Genomic DNA, 20,862 nt, shown 5'->3' on the forward strand with positions numbered 1-20,862 from the left:
GCAAGATCAGTGACCACAATGTAATTCATGCCGGTTTTAACTTCTCACCTGTAGTGGGATACACTCCTCACAAAACTATTACCCTCAATAATAAGGAAAAGTATGAAGCAGTTAACACTGAACTTTCTATTGATGTTTGAAACGGACACCGCCGGGGTGGCGCAGTGATTATGGCAATCGGCTACTGTTCCTAAGGAAGCAGGATCGAATCCCTGCCTCGGCGGCCACTTTTCGATGCAGGCGAAAGGCAGGCGCCCGTGTGCTTTGAGTTGTTAGTGCACGTTACAGAGTTCCAAGTGGTCGAAATTTCCTGAGTCCTCCACTATGGCGTCTCTTATAACCTGAATCGCTTTGAGACGTTAAACCCCACAAACTAAATCAAAGCATGTTTCAAACGGCTCTTCACGGTAGAAGCGTTAACGACAACTGGATGCTATCCAAACATAACTTTTCTGAACTGATCAATAAATAGATTCCAACACGAAGTTTCCGAAACAAATAATCGAAAGCACTGGTCAACAAAAGCTCTGCAAAACCTCGAAAATAAGAAAAAGTGCGCATTTCGTCCCGCTAAACGTCCAGCAAGCCCACAGGCATGGGAAAAATACTACTAAATTGAATACACGTACTTGGCCGCGAATAAAGGTGCGAAGCGTTCATTTTACTAAGTTGATCAGCCAAAAATGATAGCCGATAACTCCCAAGAAGTTCTGGAAGGTGATACACCCGAAGGAAACACGCCCTGCAACCCTCACTAACAACTCCAGTTAAAGAATGAGATATTGAATGCGCAAACACGTTTAAAATACAATTTCTTCTGTTTTACTAACTAATCCCACGCGCCATGTTTTAAATTACCTCTTATAATCACTAAAGCCATTGAAGCCATTGAAAAGTAATAAAATTTCGTGCATATTTGGTAAATTTGACAAATCCTCGGACGAAGGCATAGATGAAATGAATTCAAAGGTCTTTCAAACTTTAAATATAGAGTTCCAAAATTCTTTGTTCCTTGTCTAGCAATCACTCCCAGAAGGAATAATTCCCGACAACTGGAAAGTGGGGAAGGTCGTTCCTGTACACAAAACAGGTTGTACTGATTCACCTCTAATTATTGTCCTTCATTAACAAGTGTACCGTGCAAACTCATGCAGTATGCAAGTTTTATTCAAATAATTTCTTTCATCCATAACTGCATGGATTCCGCAAGGGTTCTCCTGTGAAACTCAACCAGCCATTTTTGCACATGATATTCTTTCCAACCTTGATATCGTTACGAGTGAAAATCACCCACCAATAGGCAACACTACTCTGGAATCGATGGTCACCACTTAGCTGCACAACTCAACACTCAACGTCGTCTTCGTCGACGCACACAGACACTTCGTTCTTCACTTGCTGAATACCAGCATGTACACTACATAACATTACCCCCGCCGCCGAAGCACAGTCCCGGTGCGTTCTAGGTACACGAAGCAGGGCGTGAATAATACGGCTTCAGTCGCAAATTAGGAAGCTGGTCGTGCAGAAGACTTCGGGTTCAGAGGTTCGATTTTGTATGTGACGTCGGTAACTCGGCGCAAGACACGGTAGCGGCCTGTGTACAATGGTAGAAGTTTTTCGCACAAGCCCACCCGGCGGGATAGGAGTCATAGCGGAACGAGAAAGCCTGGGGCGTAGTGAACGTCGCGGTGGCAACTATTTTAACGGGTTTGCTGGGGGCCCTGGATGCAAAGCGCCTGCTGCGAGCAATGTGGCGAGCATCATTAACGCGGGAGGGGGCATCACGAGCGTAAGTACACGGTGGCGGAGTCAGTAGCCGGTAGCGATGTATCAATGGAGATTAACGGGTGTAGGCCAAAAAGCAGTTAAAAGGGAGAGTAGCCATCCGTATGTTACAAAGAGTAGATTAATGTCCCAATCCCGGAAGTCGTCGGAGATATGTATTGATAACATGTATGTGAGCGTACAGTTGAGCCGTTCTGTGAGGCCATCGGTCTGAGGATGATAGGCGGTGGTAAATTTGTGGCGGACGGTGCACATACGAAGTACCTCGTCAACCACTCTGGAGAGGAAGCAGCGACCACGATCCGTGAGTAGTTCATTAGGGGCACCGCGTTGCAGTGTCACGTCGTGCAGGAGGAAATCAGCGGCGTCTTTAGCACAGCTAGTAGGGATCGCGCGGGTAATAGCGTATCGTATAGCATAGTCGGTCGCTACGGCGACCCATTTGTTGCCCAAGGCAGATATCGGGAAGAGTCCAAGAAAAAAAACGGGTCCGTCAGGATGGAGATAGGGTGCAGGCGTCCAGATGGCAATACGGATGGATTTTTCTGACGCTGGCACAGCCCAGATGCGGCCATATAGTGCTGAACTGAGCGATAGAGACCCGGCAAGTAAAACCGTCGGCGCACCTGTCATACGTGCGGGACACGTGGCAGCGTCATGAAATGTTTCCAGAATGATGGTGCCAGATGTTTCGGAACGATGAGCAAGAGCTCAGCGCCATCGGGTCGCATATTGCGGCGGTATAGTGCGTCCCATTGGAGTGCGAACATGGCGAGGGCAGGATGAGTTTGACCGGTAGTCAGACGGTTGATGATAGACCATAGAGCAGAGTAAAACCACTGTTCGTCAGCTATGTGGGGAAAGGCCGATAAAGACAGGACGCATGCGTCACTGTCACAGGCCGTAGAGCTGGGAAGATCGACAGGGTGACGGGACAAGCAGTCTGCATCTTGGTGAAGCCGACCAGACTTATACACCACGGAAAATGTGTAGTCTTGCAACCTTAACGCCCAGCGTCCCAAATGTCTAGTAGGGTATTTGAATGATTAAAGCCAGCACAAGACATGGTGGCCCGTGATAACAGTAAAGGGTCGCCCAAACAAATAAGGGCGGAATTTCGCAATAACCCAAACAAGAGCTAGGCACTCCTCTGTGATAGAGTAATTTTGTTCTGCTCTAGATAGTAGGCGGCCGGCATACGCAATCACTCTGGTGCGCCATGATGTAGCTGAGCGAGGATAGTTCCGATTGCGTGACAACTTGCGTCAGTGTGGAGTTCGGTAGGGGCGAAGGGTTGAAATGGGCCAAGATGGGTGGATTGGTGAGAGCAGGTAAAAGTTCGAAAAAGCTGCAGATCAGGCCCCAAGAAAAAGGTGCATTTTTTTTCTGTTGTGCGGTGAGAGGGAGAGCAAGGGCTGCGAAACTCTGGACGAAACGACGGATATACGAACACAAGCCGAGAAGACTTCGAACATCACTAGATGAACGTGGCATGGGAAAAGTACGAACGGCGCTAATCTTATCGGGGTCAGGCTGAATACCAGCAGCATTCAATAAGTTGCCAAGAACTTTGATTTCCAAATCGCCGAAATTGCATTTCTTGGAGTTGAGTTGAAGGCAGGCGCGGCGGAATAGCTCGAGATTGGCAGAAAGGCGAGAGCGGTGGCTGTCAAAAGTGGACGAGAAAAAAAAGGGCGTCATCTAAAAACACAGACAAGTCGTCCACTTGAAGCCACGCAGCAACGAGTCCATCGACCGTTCGAAAGTTGCAGAAGCGTTTCATAGGCAAAAGGCATGACTTTAAATTGGTTGAGATCGTCAGGAGTGAAAATGCTGTTTTTTCGCGGTCTCGTTCATCGACATAGATTTTCTACTAGCTAGAGCGAATGTCGATGGAGGAAAAGTAGCAGGCTCCATGTAAGCAATTAAATGCATCGTCAATGCCCGGAAGAGGGTAGACGTCTTTTTGGTCAACTTGTGTGGCGATAGGCGACGAAGAATCTCCAGCTCCGATCTTTCTTCTGTACTAGCAGAACAGGTGACGCCCAGGGAGTGTTTGAAGGCTCAATGATGTCGTTCGCCAGCATCTTGTCGACTTCACGTTGAATTACCTCGCGCTCGGAAATAGAGATGAATAGGAATAGGAGCAGTACCGCCGGTGTCGATGCGTTGGGCTTCAACAGGCGTTTGGCCAAAAGGGCGGGTCCCAAAATAAAAAAATATCGCTATATGAAAGCAACACCTTGTAGCGCGTGCCGACAGAATCGGGTTGCAGGTCGGCCGCAATCATGCTGGAAACAGGATTACGGTGGGAAGTAGACGACATAGGAGCATAAGGGTCTCTACGGGGAGCAGAGGGAGGGTCGGTAGCTAGGCCTGAAACTTAACAGCTGGTCAGTGGGGAGAGCTCAGCTAATGAAATTCCGTCGGGGAGGACTTGGGTCGTCAAACTGAAGTTGGGGACTGGGAGTGTGGTGCGATTTTGAAATACGTGTACGATGAGGTGTGAGAGGATAACGCGACGCTGCAGGACGACGTCTGTAATGGGGCACGCAAGGTAGTCTCCGTCTGGCACGGACGAGAGAGGGCACATAGGAATGTAAACAACAGCCTCAGGAGGAAAGCGGGAATATTTTGCAGATCGGAGGCGATATGGCGTGAAGAGGTCTTCAGAGCAGAGGGGAAGGTCCAGGCATAGAATGCCGGTTGAGCAGTCAATAAGGGTTGAGTGAGCGGTCAAGAAGTCAAGAACAACGATAAGATCATGGCGGATTCTTGAAACACAGAAAATAAGACTGGTGTGTGACGATCAGCAATGATTACGCGGGCGGTACAGATGCCAAGCATGGCGGCAGGGCTGCCATTGGCGACACGACGGTGTGTGAAACTGCTGGCGCCAGGACTTTCTTCAGGCGATAATGAAACGAGGAACTGAGAACAGAGACTTGGGAACCAGTGTCAATAAGGGCAGAGACAGGAACACCATCCACAATGACTTCGATGAGGTTAGATTGTTGAGCAATTGTCAACCGAAGGTTTTCAGTCTGGGTCGCGGATATAGGGTTACCTCCGGAAGCTGTATTGTCTAGTTTTCCCAGAAGCGGCCGGTATAAGACGGTGAAGGATCACGGCGAGCAAGAGGAGAGTGAGAAGATCGGGTTTTCGGGGACGGCGACCGGCTGAAAACACGAACAGGTGGAAAATGATCAGCACGGGGCGGATCAGGTTGGGGCGAGGAACAGTGCGCTCCAGAGACTGCACTGCGACTGATATAGTGGATTGGGCGTGACGGCAAGTACCAGCCGTTGCGGCAGTGACGGGAAATATGACCAACGCGGGAACAAGTGAAGCAAATTGGATATCGTCAGCGGTACGCCAGTCATTAGGATTTCGGTAGCGGTATCGAGGCATAAAGCTGGGGTTAGAGGAAGCGGCGATCACAGGAGGGGCTGAGTTGGAGTCGATGGTGTCCGGGACGTCGCCAGTAGAGATGCCTATATTAGCAACCTCCTGGCGAACAGCCTGGATGAAGGATACCGTAGGCAGGATGTTGTCCATCATTTGCGATGAGGAAACAGCGGGAGCCATGGCCTCGAGTTCGCGGCGCACGATACGGGTCACGTTAGTCTGGTTGGAAGGCTGGCAGACAGTAAGCAGGTCTGTACAGAACAAGCTAGCAGCTGTGTTCGGCAGGGGGTCAAAATGGTGGCATATGCGTTTTTGTTTCGCCTGCTCGAAGCGCCCGCACAACAGGAGAACAGAGTCCACAGTAGAACAGTCCTTGCACAAGAGGACAAGAGAAGGTAGGAAGCGTCGTCTACTATACCCTTTAATATGTGGCCCACTTTATCTTCCTCATCATGGCTGTGTCGACCTTTCGGCACAGGGATAGGACGTCTTGTATGAAGGAAATATAGGATTCGGACGAAGTTTGGGCGCGACATGCAAGCTCTTTCTTGGCAGCAAGGTGGCGTCCAATGGGTTTGCCGAAGAGGTGAAGCTTTTGTTTGCATACGTCCCAAGATGTCAGCTCGTCTTTGTGGGTTTCAAGCCAGATGCGCGCGATTCCGGTCAAATAAAATATGAGCTTTGGCAGCATGCGTGTTGCACCCCAGCGGTTGTGCTCGCTTACTCGCTCGTAGAGGGCCAACCATTCGTCCACATCAACGTCGTCTGTCCCACAAATGGTGCCCGGGTCCCGGGGTTGAGCCATTACGACCGCTGGGGCATGTTACGTTTCTCCACCGACAAGTGGGACAGCTGACGCGGCCACCGCATAGCAACAGGCAGACCCGCGAGCGGATCGGACATTTTGGCGCCGTTCATCGGCCGCGCAACGCTTCCTCCCGCGGGCAAGTCTCGGCGTGATCTTGCCACGCGCCAAATGTGTGTGCGTGCGTGTGTGTGCAAACGCCGGCCAAGCCTGGAGCTCGTGAGAGAGTGCGCCGCCCTCGCCCGTCTGCAGGAGGTGGAAGAGATGCGTTCGGACCACCTGCGATTAAGTCATCCCATCTTGCCCAGACTTGCTGGGCTCTCCATTTCCTGTGAGGGTTTCCCTTTCCCTGTGAACTGGAAAACCTATAAAAAGCAGCGGCCGACTCCGCTGAGATAGAGACTACTTTGACACGCCGTTGGCACGACGCTAGACACCAGCTGTGTGAGAGTGTCTGTATTCTCTCCAGGTCAGCTTCTCTGCCCGTTTATTTAGGATGTTGCAGTCAAGGTTGTTTCGTTAGAAGACGCCTCGTCTTTGCTGGGACCGTTGATGCCGTCCGCCATCCACGGAGCCGCCATGCCAACGCTACCGAGGGGCCGCGCGCCGCACGTAACAGTTGGTGGCAGCGGTGAGATGATGATGCCCAAGCCGTAAACGTGGTCGGAGGGACGAGTCAGACGAGATAGGCGATACCGTCGCCCAACAACTGGTGAACAGCGGAGGAACGAGAGCGACCAAGCAGTGACCGTAGTCGGTGAAACGAGCCAGGCCTGGCCGAGGTGCAACATCTGGTGGGAAGAGCGGAGATGTCCCAGGCGTGACCCGTGAAACAAGCAGTTCAGCGGAAAGCAGGGAACAGTGCAACGAGCCCTGTGTGATGACTGGTTGCCTGCAGCGGAACGACTGCGTTGGATTCTTGGCTGCGAGGTTTGGTGAGTGCGGGACTTTCTTCTACTGAGTTTTGCCAGGCTTTTGTTAAGTAGAGAACAGAGCTGGTAATTGTGTTCTCGTTGTTGCTGGCTTAATTGCAGCAAGGCAATAGTGGGCAGTAGAGAAGGCAGCACTCGGAACAGCCATGGGTTTGGATTTGAAGTCGTTGCGCAAACCGAAATTGCTGGAGTTTGCGTAGGAGTTGGGTCTGGATTTGTCAGACAAACTCAGAAAACCAGAAGTGTTAAAGGCTATTCTTGCGTTGGAAGCTGAAGATGACGAGCTTTCGGAATGTCTCGAGATCATTGACGAACGTCACGAGGAAGAGAAACGTGAACGTAGGGGACGTCGCGAGGAGAGAGAAAATCAGTCTACCCGCGTGATGAAACTGATACAGCTGGAGGTGTCAGCACATGGAATGAGCGCGGAAAAGCTTTGCAATGCCATTAACAATGTCATGCAGTGTAACGGTTCAATATCGCGAGATGGTCTACCACCGTTCCTCATCGCCGAGGATATGACAGAGTATTTGGCAGACTTTGAGAATGTCTGCAGAAGTAAACGTTTCGAGCGAGATAGTTGGGCGCAGATGTTGGTAGCCCTTCTCTCCGCTGAAGCGACGGAAGAAATCAAGCGGTTGGTTGGCGACCGCTTGAAAAATTACGATGAACTAAAAGAGTCATTGCTTATACGATATCGGATAACGCCTCAGGATCTTCGGAAAAGATATGTGAGCGACAAACATTGTAACGCGACGTACTTTGATTTGGCGTATCAGTTAAAAGCCGCTGTAAGCGAATGGCTAGACAGTGCGGAAGTTTCGGATCAAATCGAACTTGCACCGGAGTGTGAGAAACAGCATGGGGAAGCGGCCGAGCAACGTGACCGCAGTAGTGAGCCGACGGATCCTCGAACAGTAGAGCATCGTGTTACCTTGGTCGAGCCACTAGCTGAGACGGTTAGCACAGGCTTAATCGGCGAGAAGTCCGGAGTGACGCCGTTAAGCGAGGTGAACTGCACGCCGACCCAAGTAGCTGCAGGAGATGAAGTTCCATCAAATGAGAGTGGGGAACTGGCAATAACTGAGCCGCCTCTCGAGTCAGAAGCAGAAGCGTGTGTAGAGCGCGACGGAGATGGAAATGAGCTAGGAAAGGAGAAACTTTTAGTTTCTGAAATCGACTGTGTCGTAGAGCAGGGCACGCAGAAAAAAGAATTGCCGGTCAGGGAAACTGCGCAGCCCGCGAGTTGTGATCAGCCAGGGCAGACCGACGAGGAGTGCGCGTCCGCTGTAGAGAGCGAGACTTGCGAAGACAACAGCGAGCGACCAGAGCAGAGTCAGAATCGTTCGTGCCCTGATACCACGCTAAGCTGTATTCACGAGAAAAGCAACCCCAGTTCGAACGCGAACGAGGCACGCATGGCCCTCACACAATCCGAAGCGCCCCAGCTGTCGAAGGAGCTTGATCGTTGCGCTGAGCAAGACGACGCACTGAGTGGCGAGCCGCCAGACCAAATGCCTAGGAGTGGGACTGACGTCAGCCGTTGTTGTCGTTCGGACTTGACTGAAAGTGAGTCCTGCGCTGCTGGCCGCGACGCATACGCGGCACCACACTTTGACCACTCAGATGACACCGGTGCCCTACTAGATCAGGTTACCGCTAGAACATTGACCGCTAGCTGGTCAGAGATGGGCTAGAAAGAAAGCAGAAGGCTAGTATTCAAGTGCTGCCGACGAAAAACGCGGAAGGGCAGGCGCGAGAAAGATTGCTGCCATCGTAAGGAGAGGAAACGCAAACGATTGCGAAAAGAAAGCAAAACGCCTGTGTTCCAGTGCTACCATAGAAAATAAACGGAAAGGCAGGCACGAGAAAGAATGGAGCAAGTTCAGGCTATCGCGAAAAAGAAAGCGACTATCCCGAAGGCACAAATGCACCCGCGCAAAGAAAATGCGTGATTGGTGCGCCACACGTAAGGAGGGGGATAGGTTGTTTTTAAAAAATGAGTGATTAATGCCCATGTGTTTCATTGTACAAAAATAGGAAGGCAAGGTTGTTCCGTGAAATGGACAGCCGAAGCTTTAGTGAAAAGGGTGATCTCAACGGTAATGCCGATGGCTTAAGTCGAAGCCCATAACGTGAGAAGAAGCCTCAGTTTTCACTTCTTGGTGTTTTTCTTTCTGACATAGGATTTTGAACATTTGTATTGATTATCTTTGTTTGAAAGTGCTGTTTTTGAAAGCGCAATTTTCAAATTTGTGGACGCGTTCCAAGTGCTGCTGAGCTGCCCTTTAATATAGAGGGGGGCATAAGAGGGAAATAGTCTGGCATAACTTGGTGAAGATTGTGCCGTGCTTGCTGGCTGAACGGTTGAGTATTTAGCGTGGTTGTGACGTTGTGGGTTGTCAGAACTCTCTCCTGAAGACAAGTTGCAGAGTGCCTTGGAAACCCGGACTTGCCAAGGACTTCTTCAGGCTAACTGGCTCAAGAGAAACAGAGTCGGACGACACCGGCTAGCAGCAACATCCCGATCCCTCCGGACAGCGGATGCAGTCCCCTGCCCTTCGGGATCTCCCTTCCCCGGCGGGGAGTTTGTTACGTTTCTCCCGACAAGTGGGACAGCTGACGCGGCCACCGCATAGCAACAGGCAGAACCGCGAGCGGATCGGACATTTCGGCGCCGTTCATCGGCCGCGCAACGCTTCCTCCCGCGGGCAAGTCTCGCCGTAATCTTGCCACGCGCCAAATGTGTGTGCGTGCGTGTGTGTGCAAACGCCGGCCAAGCCTGGAGCTCGTGAGAGAAAGCGCCGCCCTCGCCCGTCTGCAGGAGGTGGAAGAGATGTGTTCGGACCACCTGCGATTGAGTCATCCCATCTTGCCCAGACTTGCCGGGCTCTCCATTTCCTGTGAGGGTTCCCTTTCCCTGTGAACTGGAAAGCCTATAAAAAGCAGCGGCCGACTCCGCTGAGATAGAGACTACTTTGACGCGCCGTTGGCACGACGCTAGACACCAGCTGTGTGAGAGTGTCTGTATTCTCTCCAGGTCAGCTTCTCTGCCCGTTTATTTATGATGTTGCAGTAAAGGTTGTTTCGTTAGAAGACGCCTCGTCTTTGCTGGGACCGTTGATGCCGTCCGCCGTCCACGGAGCCGCCAGGCCAACGCTACCGAGGGGCAGCGCGCCGCACGTAACAGGCGGCGGCCGTAGAGGTGGCATCTGTGGATATTGTGACGGTACCGACGTGGCATCCAGTGCAGAGATCCATCCTGCTGTACGGGATCGATTATTTTACCTCCACTAAAGATGGTACGAGTGGAAATCACGCACCAGTAGGCAACACCCCTCTGGAATCGATGGGCACCGCTTCTTCTTCTTCTTCTCCATCATTATACATGGCACATACCCTCAGTGGGGGATTGGGAAGAATTCATCGTAGGAGACATAATATAATTCATAATGTTAATTTGACTTTATGAAAGATAACCTATTAGTTAGGAGTTAGTGTTGCCGAAATAATTTGGAATTTTGAGTCGATAGTAATAGAAATCAATGAAAAAATAATTAAATTTGTAAAATAAATAAAATGATAATAAAAAGAAAAAAAAAGAGTACAATTCAGACAGATCAGCGCTAACATGCACCGCTTAACCGCACCACTCAACACTCAACGTTATCTTCTTCACTTGCTGAATGTCAGCATGGTACACCACATAACAATATTAACCTACAAACTTACTCAAGATTTCGCTAAGGCAATCGACAAGTACCTCATCAATGCTTGATTCTTAAGGTTTCCATGTTGAACCTACAGCCGAACATAATTTATGAAATAAAGCATTCCTCACCCTTCGCTCTCAGTTCGTAGCCCTTTGCGACACACATTAGGAAACACCCATCAAAAAAATTTCAAACTCCTCTGCATGCTCTTGACAACCAATATTTTACTAAAAAATCATAAACAGCACAATACCTTAAGCACTTTACAAATGAGGTCGCTTCCTGATATGTACACACTGTGACTCAATACAACTAAATCAGGCAAAAAGAACCGAAGGCTTTATTGTATAGAACTAATGGGATTTGAGCAATACACAATAGAATCTGTGGTCGTTAGTGGTATGGAAGACATTTTTGATAAGCCGACTTCCTTACTTGGTGTGGAATTGATAAAAACAATCATTAGTGGCGGACAGGCACAAGACAACTTCGGACTTCCTGCATCGCACTCGTGATTCGGAATTGCATCCAGGTTTCCTGCAATGCTGTGGGAATCTTGCTTCCACGTTTTGCGGCCAGTGCGCTTTAGCATCAAAACGAACAGAGTTTGTATGAAGGGGCCCACTATTGTGAGGTGCTTTCTGTACCTTCTCCAGACTTTCCGAACTTAGTCGCCCTCGCTTCTTCTCCAAAGGTTTATTGGAAATGAGCAGGCTCTCGGCAGTGTCAGTTTGAAGCTGCAGCATATCCATCGTGTTCTTTCGGACAAGACCTTCTGCAGAAGCGTCTCTTATTGGATTGGATTGGTAAAACGTTTATTCGGGGCCTGCAGTAGAACGCGCGCTCCGGACGGGGCCTACTTCGTCCTCTGGGCACCGGCCGCGCGGCCTGGGTCCCTGCTAGCCGTGGCCGCCTCGCTGGTTCCCTGCCTGGCCAGCGCCTTGATGATCTGCTGGACGGCCCAGAGTTGTTCCTCTTGATTGTCGCTCCCTGCGGCTGCTTCCAGTCATGGCGGGATCCTCCCAGACTTAGCTTTTTCCTGGTACTTGCTACATTTCCACAGCATGTGTGCGAAGTCGGCCGTCTCCGTTCGGCAGACTCTGCATTTGTCTGTCGGGTGCGTCTCGGGATGCATTCTATGCATCAGCGACGGGCTGGGGAGTGAGCCCGTCTGTAGCTGTCTGAATAAAACGGCTTGCTCTCGACTGAGCCCCGAGCAAGCGGGTGGAAGAGTTCTGCGAGCTAGGCGGAACACCTTGGTGGCGGAACACCTTGGTTATTTCATTGTAGTCGGTCACTCGGTCTTTGGTGCTGAACCACAGCGGCCAGTCGGCCGAGCCGCGGTCCGTTAGCGCGCGCGCCTCGGCGTGTGCCGTCTCGTTGTGGTCGGTGTTGGGGTCTGACGGCTCGCCCGCGTGCGCCAGGAACCACTTGATTCTGACTTGTCTGCTGCCATCGTCGTTCTTGGTTGCCTGCAGTATGCGCACAGCTTCTTTCGCTATCCTGCCTTTGTCGTAATTTCGTAAATACCGCAACCATGAGTGTGCAGGTGCGAAACGAGGTGAGGTGTGAAATGACCCCCACAGGTCATTTTTTGTTTTTGCTCTAATTTGATAGAGCTACATTATGAAATCCAACTTATCAGCCCAACCCATGTGACTATTGTACTCCAGAATAGCCTGTGCGCATTCCACCTCAATGCGCTCGTTTTTGGAAGAGCTCCATCTGCTCACAACCCCAGCCTCACCAGTGGAGACGTGTGTTGAGGCCACTGTCACCAGATTGTTGTTCTTCCATCGCACAAGGGCTACGTCCTCTTTTTAGTCACCTTGATATCGGAGCTCCCACGCTCCTCCTTTCGCATTGGTTTTTCGCCCTTCAGCTTGCAACCGAGCAGCCTGTTGCACCTGATTGTACCAGTGGCAAGGATACCAATACTTTTCAGCTCCTTCAGAAGCAACACAGATGTGAATTAATTGTCAAAAAATAACTTGAGGTTTCGGTGCTTTGGGAACGACTCCACAAGCCTCATTACTACACAGCCCCCTAGCCCAAGGTACGAGAACTCTCTGTCTATACCGGTGCCTTTGCCTTGATACAATTCAAAATCATGCGCCAGGCCATCGGTGCTGCACCGCACGATGATTTTGACTCCGACAGGATTTGGCCTGCTCTTCACCACTTGCTTCACTGGGACCCTACCAGTGAATGCCACCATCTACTCATCAATTCAGTTGTGTTCAAGCTCTTCATGTTGAAGGCATCGGAACCGAACCACATCAATAAGTGACCTCACCTTCCAGAACTTCTCCAGGCTAGATACATTCCTTGGTTCATTCTGGTCGCTTTTGTGCAGTGCGCTTCGCAGCCTAGAAACTCTATTTACCGGCATTGCATCTGCGATTGCAGGAATTCGGGTACCTTTTTGCCAATACATGCGGGCACGTGGGAATTTCAGGACTCGCATGTAAATCAAAATTCCAAAAACACTTTCATCTCTTCAAAGGAGCACGAAATTTCGGCTCCTGTGTTCTGCAAGGCATAAATGTTTGTGTGCTTCATGAAGCGCTCGAACACTTCGTCTGTGAAATACTTCATGCAATACTGTAGCGGTTCCTCCGGCGTTGACCCGCCAAGCGGCTGGTATGTGCAGCGCGTGTCCACTGGAGCGAAATGTTTGGCGCCCCACTTGATATGTTTCACTTTTTTTGCAGGCAGCTCTTCTCTGTCACTTTGATCATCGTCGGCGGCTGCCAGTTGCATTGCTGGGTCATGCTCGTCATCCGATGCAGTTTCCTATAAATGTGAAGGCAAATTTATGCAGCTGCTAACACGAGACTTCTCATCTTGCTACTTACCGCTTCAACTGATTGTAGATCGTCGACTTCGTCGTCAGAGAGATCCGCGTCTGACACAACTCTATTCATGATCGCATCAAAAAGCTGGTCAATGGACGAGTTCAGAGCCTTACGTGCTCATTCTAGCATGATTCTTGATGCCTATAATAAAAAAGGCTCAGGAATGCAGAAACCCTTCATTCGCAGCAGTTACACAAGGTTGAAGCAGCGGCAGCCAGAAGGGTGCATGTGACACGTTCTGTACAAATGAACACGCCATGGTAAACATGACCGCCGTTTCCTAACCAGAGGTACAATAAAAAATTATTTCACATTATTGTGATCTGTACCACTTATCTATTAAGACCACAGCTTTAGTTTTGCCTTAGTCAACGCTTTACCTACACAAAAAAAAGGTAAAAAAACAAGAGCACTTACTTGATCTGCCGTAGAACGTCGAGGCGTCCATTTTGTTCTCTTCTTTTGGTAACGCATTTGGCGCGGCAATAACGAGATGGCAGCACCATCCGGTAGAGCGGGAAATTCGAATGCGGCCTGTGCAGCTCAAGCGTTCAGAACGACTACAGGAACACTCAAAAAAGGTCGTAAAAACCGCGTGTACAATTTTGCACGCCGTGTCGCTTATTAATAAACAACTTTCCTGCCCGCTCAGTAACCTCCGACGTACTACAGGTTGCTGCTCTCGGTCCTTTTTTAGTCCTCATAAACATTAGCGATTTTCCACAGTATGTATTCTGTCACATCCGCTTGTTCGCCGATGATTGCGTCATTTATCGCTCAGTGTCTAACGATCGTGATCAAGAATCCCTTCAGGCAGATCGGCGCCAAGTGCAAAACTGGTGCTCCCAGTGGATGATGACGCTCAACTCTAACAAATGTAAGAGCACGTGCTTTCACCACCGTCGCAATACTCGTATTTTCCAAGTCACAGTCTCTAACTCCCCAGTACTTCGTCCAGTCATAAAAATACTTAGCTGTCACCATTTCTAATGATTCATCTTCGCGTTTGTATCTGACCAACCAGATACCATCGGCTAATAAAACAGTAAGTTTCTTAAAACGTCACCTGTGGGGCGCTTCACAACACGTAAGACTACAAGCGTAGATCTCTCTCGTTAGAACTAAACTGAAAACGCATCACCCATCTGGAACCATCATCAAGCATATTTAAGAAAAGTTGTGGCAGCTGTTCAAAACAGGGCAATCAGATTCATTCCCTCCTCGTACTCTTAAAAAGTTAGCACATCATCCCTAAAATCGCAAACAAGTCTACATGATCTTTCAACTAGCCGTCGTATGGCCACTCTTGTCTTGTTTCACAAGTTGTTTTATTCACCAATAAAACAAGAAACGTACATTTGCGCACTTCCACAACGCAGATCCCATCGCATCGGTCATCCTATTCAAATTTTGCATCCACGTGCCCGTACCATTGTTTTTGCCAGTACATTTTTTTCCTCGCTGCAGCTGACTGGGACGGCTTTCTCCACAATATTGCTGCCATAACATCTTCAGATAACAGCGTAAAAAATATGGACGAGACACAACAGCAGGAAACCAAAACGAGCGCTGACTTTCAAATAGTTTATTTTGAGGCATATGCTTTTTCCCGCATTGCCAAAAGGGCACATCCTGCCAAGATGGTCCTATTTTGGACAAATTCGGGCAGCCGCTTTGGATGAACATTTATTTTTTTTATTTCGGTTAGCCCATCAGATAATGACATAGGACCGATGCGGGCTCTATAGCGGAAACCGCACTTGGGCTTGCCCACATTATTCTCATAGGGGTCCGACGCAGGAAATTGATGGGAAGCCCTAGTCCAAGTTTTCCCAATCATTATTTTTGCACATACTTAAGTCATTATTTTATGCATATCTGCCCTTTCTAAAAAGCCACAATATTAAATTTTACAATAATTCTTAACATTAATCTAGCCGAAATGACTTCGTGTACATCTTATGAAGGATATAGAGGTGTGTGTTCTAAACAGCAATTTGGTGCCGGGTGTTGCAGGCTATCGACAGCAACCACATTAGCAGCAACAGTTAGCAATCACTATGTTTTAGTATTTTTAGCGCAATTTGCATGAGCGCTAGAACTAAAGTCACGTAATATTTCTAACCGACTAAATATGGCAATAACTGTTATACAAATTATCTCTAATAGTAATATAGGGCAGCATCTAATACAAATAAAGGTTGGAAAGAATCATTACACAATTGGACGCACGCCTTCTAGCCCCATTGCGGCCGATGTGGGACCTACAGCGGTTTTGTGTGGGCAGCCCCAATTGGGCTGGGTGTTGTTTTTGAACCTAGAGCCTACCTGCGGTTGCACGTGCCTTCAAATTTCCCACAAGGGATCAATTTTGGTACCATGCGGGAACGCTCGCCTTCCAGCCCCATAACAGCCTATGTGGGACCTGAAACGGTTTAGCTAAGGCTGCCTCATTTGGGCTTCACGAGGGTTTGCCCAAATTGAGCTCTTATTCATATTTCACCTGCTCTTAAGTAACCTACAAGGGGTTGATTGGGGCAGCATGTGGGCATGTCCATTTTTTTTTGCCCCACTACGGCCGATGTAGGTCCCACGAAGATTTTAAGGGGGTGGCCTCATTTCGGATCTATGAGGGCTTTCCCCTAAAGAGCCCACATTTAGGTTGGATTGCCCTTAAATATCCGACAAAGCACCCTTGCGGTCTGGCTTCAGGAATGTGCTCTGTATTAGCCTGAGCAACGCCGCTATGGGACCCATGTGGAAGGAACAGGGGCAATCCCAAATGGTGCTTGCCCACATTTGCCCCATCGGGGACCGATGCAGGTTATATGATGGTTGCCCTAGCCCCACTTGCCTACATCGGACCTACTGGAGCCCCACCATCTGTGCTACCTGGGTTTCTCCCTTCTTAACGGATCACATCCCTCGGTTCCACCGTTCCGTTTGATACTGCGCTGCACTACCATTCTCACAAAGCTGAGTGCACCGCTGTTTCATAAGATGCAATGCACACCGAAAACTTCTGCCAGTTCGGACGATCCCTCACAACCGATACCCAATGCCTACAAGGAGCTTCCTTGGAAGAACACCCAACTACCACGCATTTACCGTCTGGATCTCTTGTCTGGCTTTAAATTTATCAGTACGTCAGGCACTGGAGGAATTTTTGCAAAAAAAAAAAATAAAAATCCTCTATCATGTGTCTTTATCGAAATGAACGTCTGTTAATTATATCTTTGAGCCCCTCATGCAGTGTACCGACTGCCATGTAAGTAGCCACGAGATTATGAATGTCCAACACCTCAAGCCTTACAATGACTCCGCGGTCTTGTCCGCCCTTAAATAGCCAGGATGGTTCGCCATCCACTCGGGGCCCTATGTAATTAAAAATGTGGGTTTAAGCTCCAGCTGCATGATCATCGCCTATTGTACGCGCTTAGCTTACCTCGCTGATGCCGGACTGCTGTTACGCGTGGTTGGCTTCCGAAGCTTCGACAAATAAAACCCCCACCTTTCAGCAACAAAAATATTTGTGGTTCTCCGGTCTGCGTTTACGACGCTAACTGTGGCGCAGATTGAAATAAGGTTTTAAATGCAGGAGTTCACGCGCATAAAAAGCAGTGAAAAAGATTGAGCCTATAACTTCTAATAGTTTCACTTTCTTAGCGAAGAGGGAAAAAAGAAACTGACTGCGTTTTCTTCGCGAATGTATTCAGTGTTCACGTTATATGTTTGGGCAGAACTTGACTGCACGCAATTTTCATCATCATTCTGTTTCAAGTAAGAACATGCGTGTGAGGTGTCGATGACTAGTAGTATTTTGTTCAAAACAAAACCGACAAACGAAAGCAAGAGTTGACGATGGACGCTGCAACTACCACTTACTAACTTATCTTCAATGCCGCGGCCGCAAAACTGAGAACTACTAGGATGTGATAAGTAGCAGAAATGAAGATAACAGCTTTAGGGAGGAAACACCGACTACAGATATTCACACTGCACAAAAGAAAGAGCTATCTTGCCTTGTTTTACATGAGTCGGGCTCATTAAAACCACAGAGTCACGCCGTTAATTTTTATTATCTGAATTGTCTTGCATCACGAGCAAGCCACAGCGGCCCCACAGCATTTAGGGTACGGGCCGACTCCAGTAAACATTTGTTTACAAGAGGGGTCGTGAGACAGACGACATCTGGAAACAAGAACACATCTTATAAATTACCAAACGTACATCCTACCGTTTTACCCTTAGAAATCATATAACAGACGTAAAGCTTTAATTAAATTAATATCGTCTTCGCGCAGGAATGAAAATTTGTCGTGCGACACGACCATTTGGTTAACCCATTGCACTAGCTATATTCGTACTCGTAATTGCACACTCCAGCCCTTCTGAGAATATTGCTAACTGAAAAAATTGCATCGGGCCGTTTGGGGGAGCATTATGCTTAGCATTAGCAGGTTATTAGCAATGATGCTGTAACAAAAGTTATTCCGCTAGCACAAACATTCCTTGAGAAGGTAACACAACCTCTACTGAAAAGCTTTGCTTGCTGCTTGCTAGCTGCACTGAGTGCTGCGAAAAAGAATGGATCCCAAATTTATCCGGAAGCATATGAACCCTTCATGCTGCGTTCAGGCGTCAATTGGCGTCATTCGCGTTAAGCAAAGACATCCCTCTGAAGAACTTCGAACTCAACAAGACCGCGCAGATTCTTGTTGGGCCTAAAAGCCTTCAGCAGGAAATCTTTTTCTATTTATTTATTAGATACTGCAGACCTGGCTCAGGTTCAAGCAGGGTGGTAAAATATAATAATCAGTTCAGTTCAGTTCAGTCGTTCAGCCGTGCCCGACTCTGCGTGACCCTATGGACCACGTCACGACACGCTTTCCGGTCTCTCACTATCTTCCTAACATCGCATAACTTCATCTGCAGCGCCTCGAGGATGCCATCTAACCATCGCGTTCGCTGCTTATCTCTTCTACGGCGACCCTCAACCTTTCCCAACATCAAATCTTTCTCCAGCGACTCCTCTCTTCTCATCAGATGGCCAAAGTAGCTGAGCTTTAACTTAAGAATTTCACCCTCCAATGAGCAGTCATGGTTTATGGTCGACAATATCGACTGATTTAATCTTTTGGCCGTCCATGAAACTCTCAAGAGTCTCCGTCAGCACCACAATGCAAACGCGTCATTTCTTCGGCGGTTACCTTTCTTCACAGTCCGACTCTCGCATCCGTACATCACAACTGGAAAGACTCTAGCACGAATTATACGGGTCTTGGTTGGCAGTGTAAGGTCTCTGCTCTTTACTAGGCGGTCAAAGCTAGCCATGGTTCTCTTTACCAGAGGCAGGCGTCTCCTAATTTCATGGCTGCAGTCTCCTTCCGGGGTAATCTTGGAGCTCAAAAAGAGAAAATCTGTCACAGCTTCCACTTCTTGTCCCTTGATGCTCCAGGACTTGATAGGGCAAGACGCCATGATCTTCATCTTTTTAATGTTAAGTTTAAGCCCAAACTTCACTCTCGTTTTGTACGCGCATCAGAAGTCTCTTGAGTTGCACTTCACATTCTGCCACTAAAGTGGCATCATCTGCATATCTAAGGTTGTTGATACATTTCCCAGAAATCTTCACTTCAGCTGGACTCGTCCAGACAGGCCTTCCTCATAATGCACTCAGCATATCGGTTAAATAGGCAAGGCGACAGTATGAGCCTTGTCTCACTCCTTTCTTAATCGGAAACCAATCAGTAAGACAATGCTCAGTTCTGACTGTGGCCTCTTGCCCTTCATACAGGTTCCTGAGGAGACAGATGAGGAGAGCTTGCCACAATCTGCTGTTATCTACGCAGTCAAACGCTTTCGCATAATCAATAAAGCAGCAGTAGATGAGTTTCTGGAACTCTCTTGCTTTTTCCATGATCCAGCGAAGGTTGGCAATCTGGCCTCTAGCTCCTCTACCCTTGAGAGACCCAGCTTGCACGTCCGGAAGCTCCCGATCCACATACTGCTGCAGCCTAGCTTCGAGGATATTCACCACCACCTTTCTAGCATGCGAAATAAGCGTTATCGCGCGGTAGTTGGAACATTCTTTGGCACTGCCTTTCTTTGGAATGGGGATGTAAACTGACCTCCTCCAATCCTGTGGCCACTACAGGGTTGTCCAAATTTTCTGACATAATGTATACAGAACGTTAACAGCGTCTTCATGGTGGAGGTTTTGAAGCAACCAAGCTGGAATGCCATCAATTCCGCTAGCTTTGTTCTTAGCAAGGCTGGCTAAGGGCCATTCAACTTCACTCTTCAGGATGCCTGGCTCGAGATCAGTTCTCACAACCGTCGTATGTTGGGTTTGCATATCTGGGTCCTTCTTTTACAGTTCTGTGTATTCCGGCCACCTCTTCTTTATTTCTGAGGCTTAAGTGAGGTCCCTGCCCCGATTGTCTTTTATCACGCCCAGCTTAACACGGAAGCTTCATTTGATATCTTTGATTGTCTTATACAGAGCTCTTGTGTTCCTCAATTGGCTGTTGTCCTTAACTGCTTGCCACTGTATGTTCTGGAAGGCACTCTTATCTCTTCTTGCTATTTTCTGAATATCCGCATAGAGAACCTTGTATCTTTCTCTTTCTCCCATAACTTTTGCCATCCTCCTTTCCTCAGCTATTTGCAAAGCCTCTTCAGACAACCAGTTTTCTTTCTTGCTTGTCTTTTGCTTTGGAACTACCTTAGTAGCAACTTCTTGTGTTATATCACGAACATCAGTCCACATCTCTTCAGGCTCTTCTAGATCTACTTCTTGAAATCGATTCCTCACTTCCACAGCATATTCTGATGGAATTTGATTCAAATCATTCCTGAAAGGCCTTCTAGTTTTCAGCGGCTTCCTCAATCGAAGCTTAAAGTTGGCAACAAGAAGCTGATTATTGGCACTACAATCGGCCCCAGGCCTTGATTTTACTGCTTGTATAGCGCTTCTACATCTCTGCCGGCAAAGAACCTAATCAATCTGATTCCTGTACAGACCGTCCGGTGAAGTCCATGTGTACATGCGCCTCTCGTGCTGTTGAAAATGAGTATTCGCTATGGTCAGGTTGTTTTCTTGACAAAACTCTACTAGCCTGTGCCCAGCTTTATTTGGCTCACCAAGACCGAACTTACCTGTAATTCCGGATATTTCTTTACTCCCCGCTTATCATTACAGTCTCCTATAAGAAAAAGGACATCTGATGATGGAGTGTGGCCGGAAAGGCATTGCAGGTCAGCATGAAATCTCTCATCGTCAGCTTTTTCAGCAGTAGTGGTTGGTGCATAGACTTGGATAACTGGTATGCTGAAAAGGTGACCTTGTATCCGAA

The 20,862-nt window shown here is 48.5% G+C and overlaps 1 long non-coding RNA gene and 1 pseudogene across 1 annotated transcript in view; both read right to left on the reverse strand.

Moving 5' to 3' along the window:
* Window positions 1-13,118: 13,118 nt before the first annotated feature.
* Window positions 13,119-13,952, reverse strand: LOC146175138 (uncharacterized; annotated as a pseudogene).
* Window positions 13,953-17,564: 3,612 nt separating this feature from the next.
* Window positions 17,565-20,862, reverse strand: part of LOC146175139 (uncharacterized) — a 119,525-nt gene continuing 116,227 nt past the window's right edge. The window contains exon 5 of the long non-coding RNA XR_014701857.1: window positions 17,565-17,695. This is a non-coding gene — a long non-coding RNA (uncharacterized LOC146175139). The remainder of the gene's footprint in view (window positions 17,696-20,862) is intronic.

This window comes from Amblyomma maculatum, chromosome 11, assembly GCF_055883805.1.
Source record: "Amblyomma maculatum isolate TAMU_Amacu chromosome 11, ASM5588380v1, whole genome shotgun sequence".
NCBI lineage: Eukaryota > Metazoa > Arthropoda > Arachnida > Ixodida > Ixodidae > Amblyomma > Amblyomma maculatum.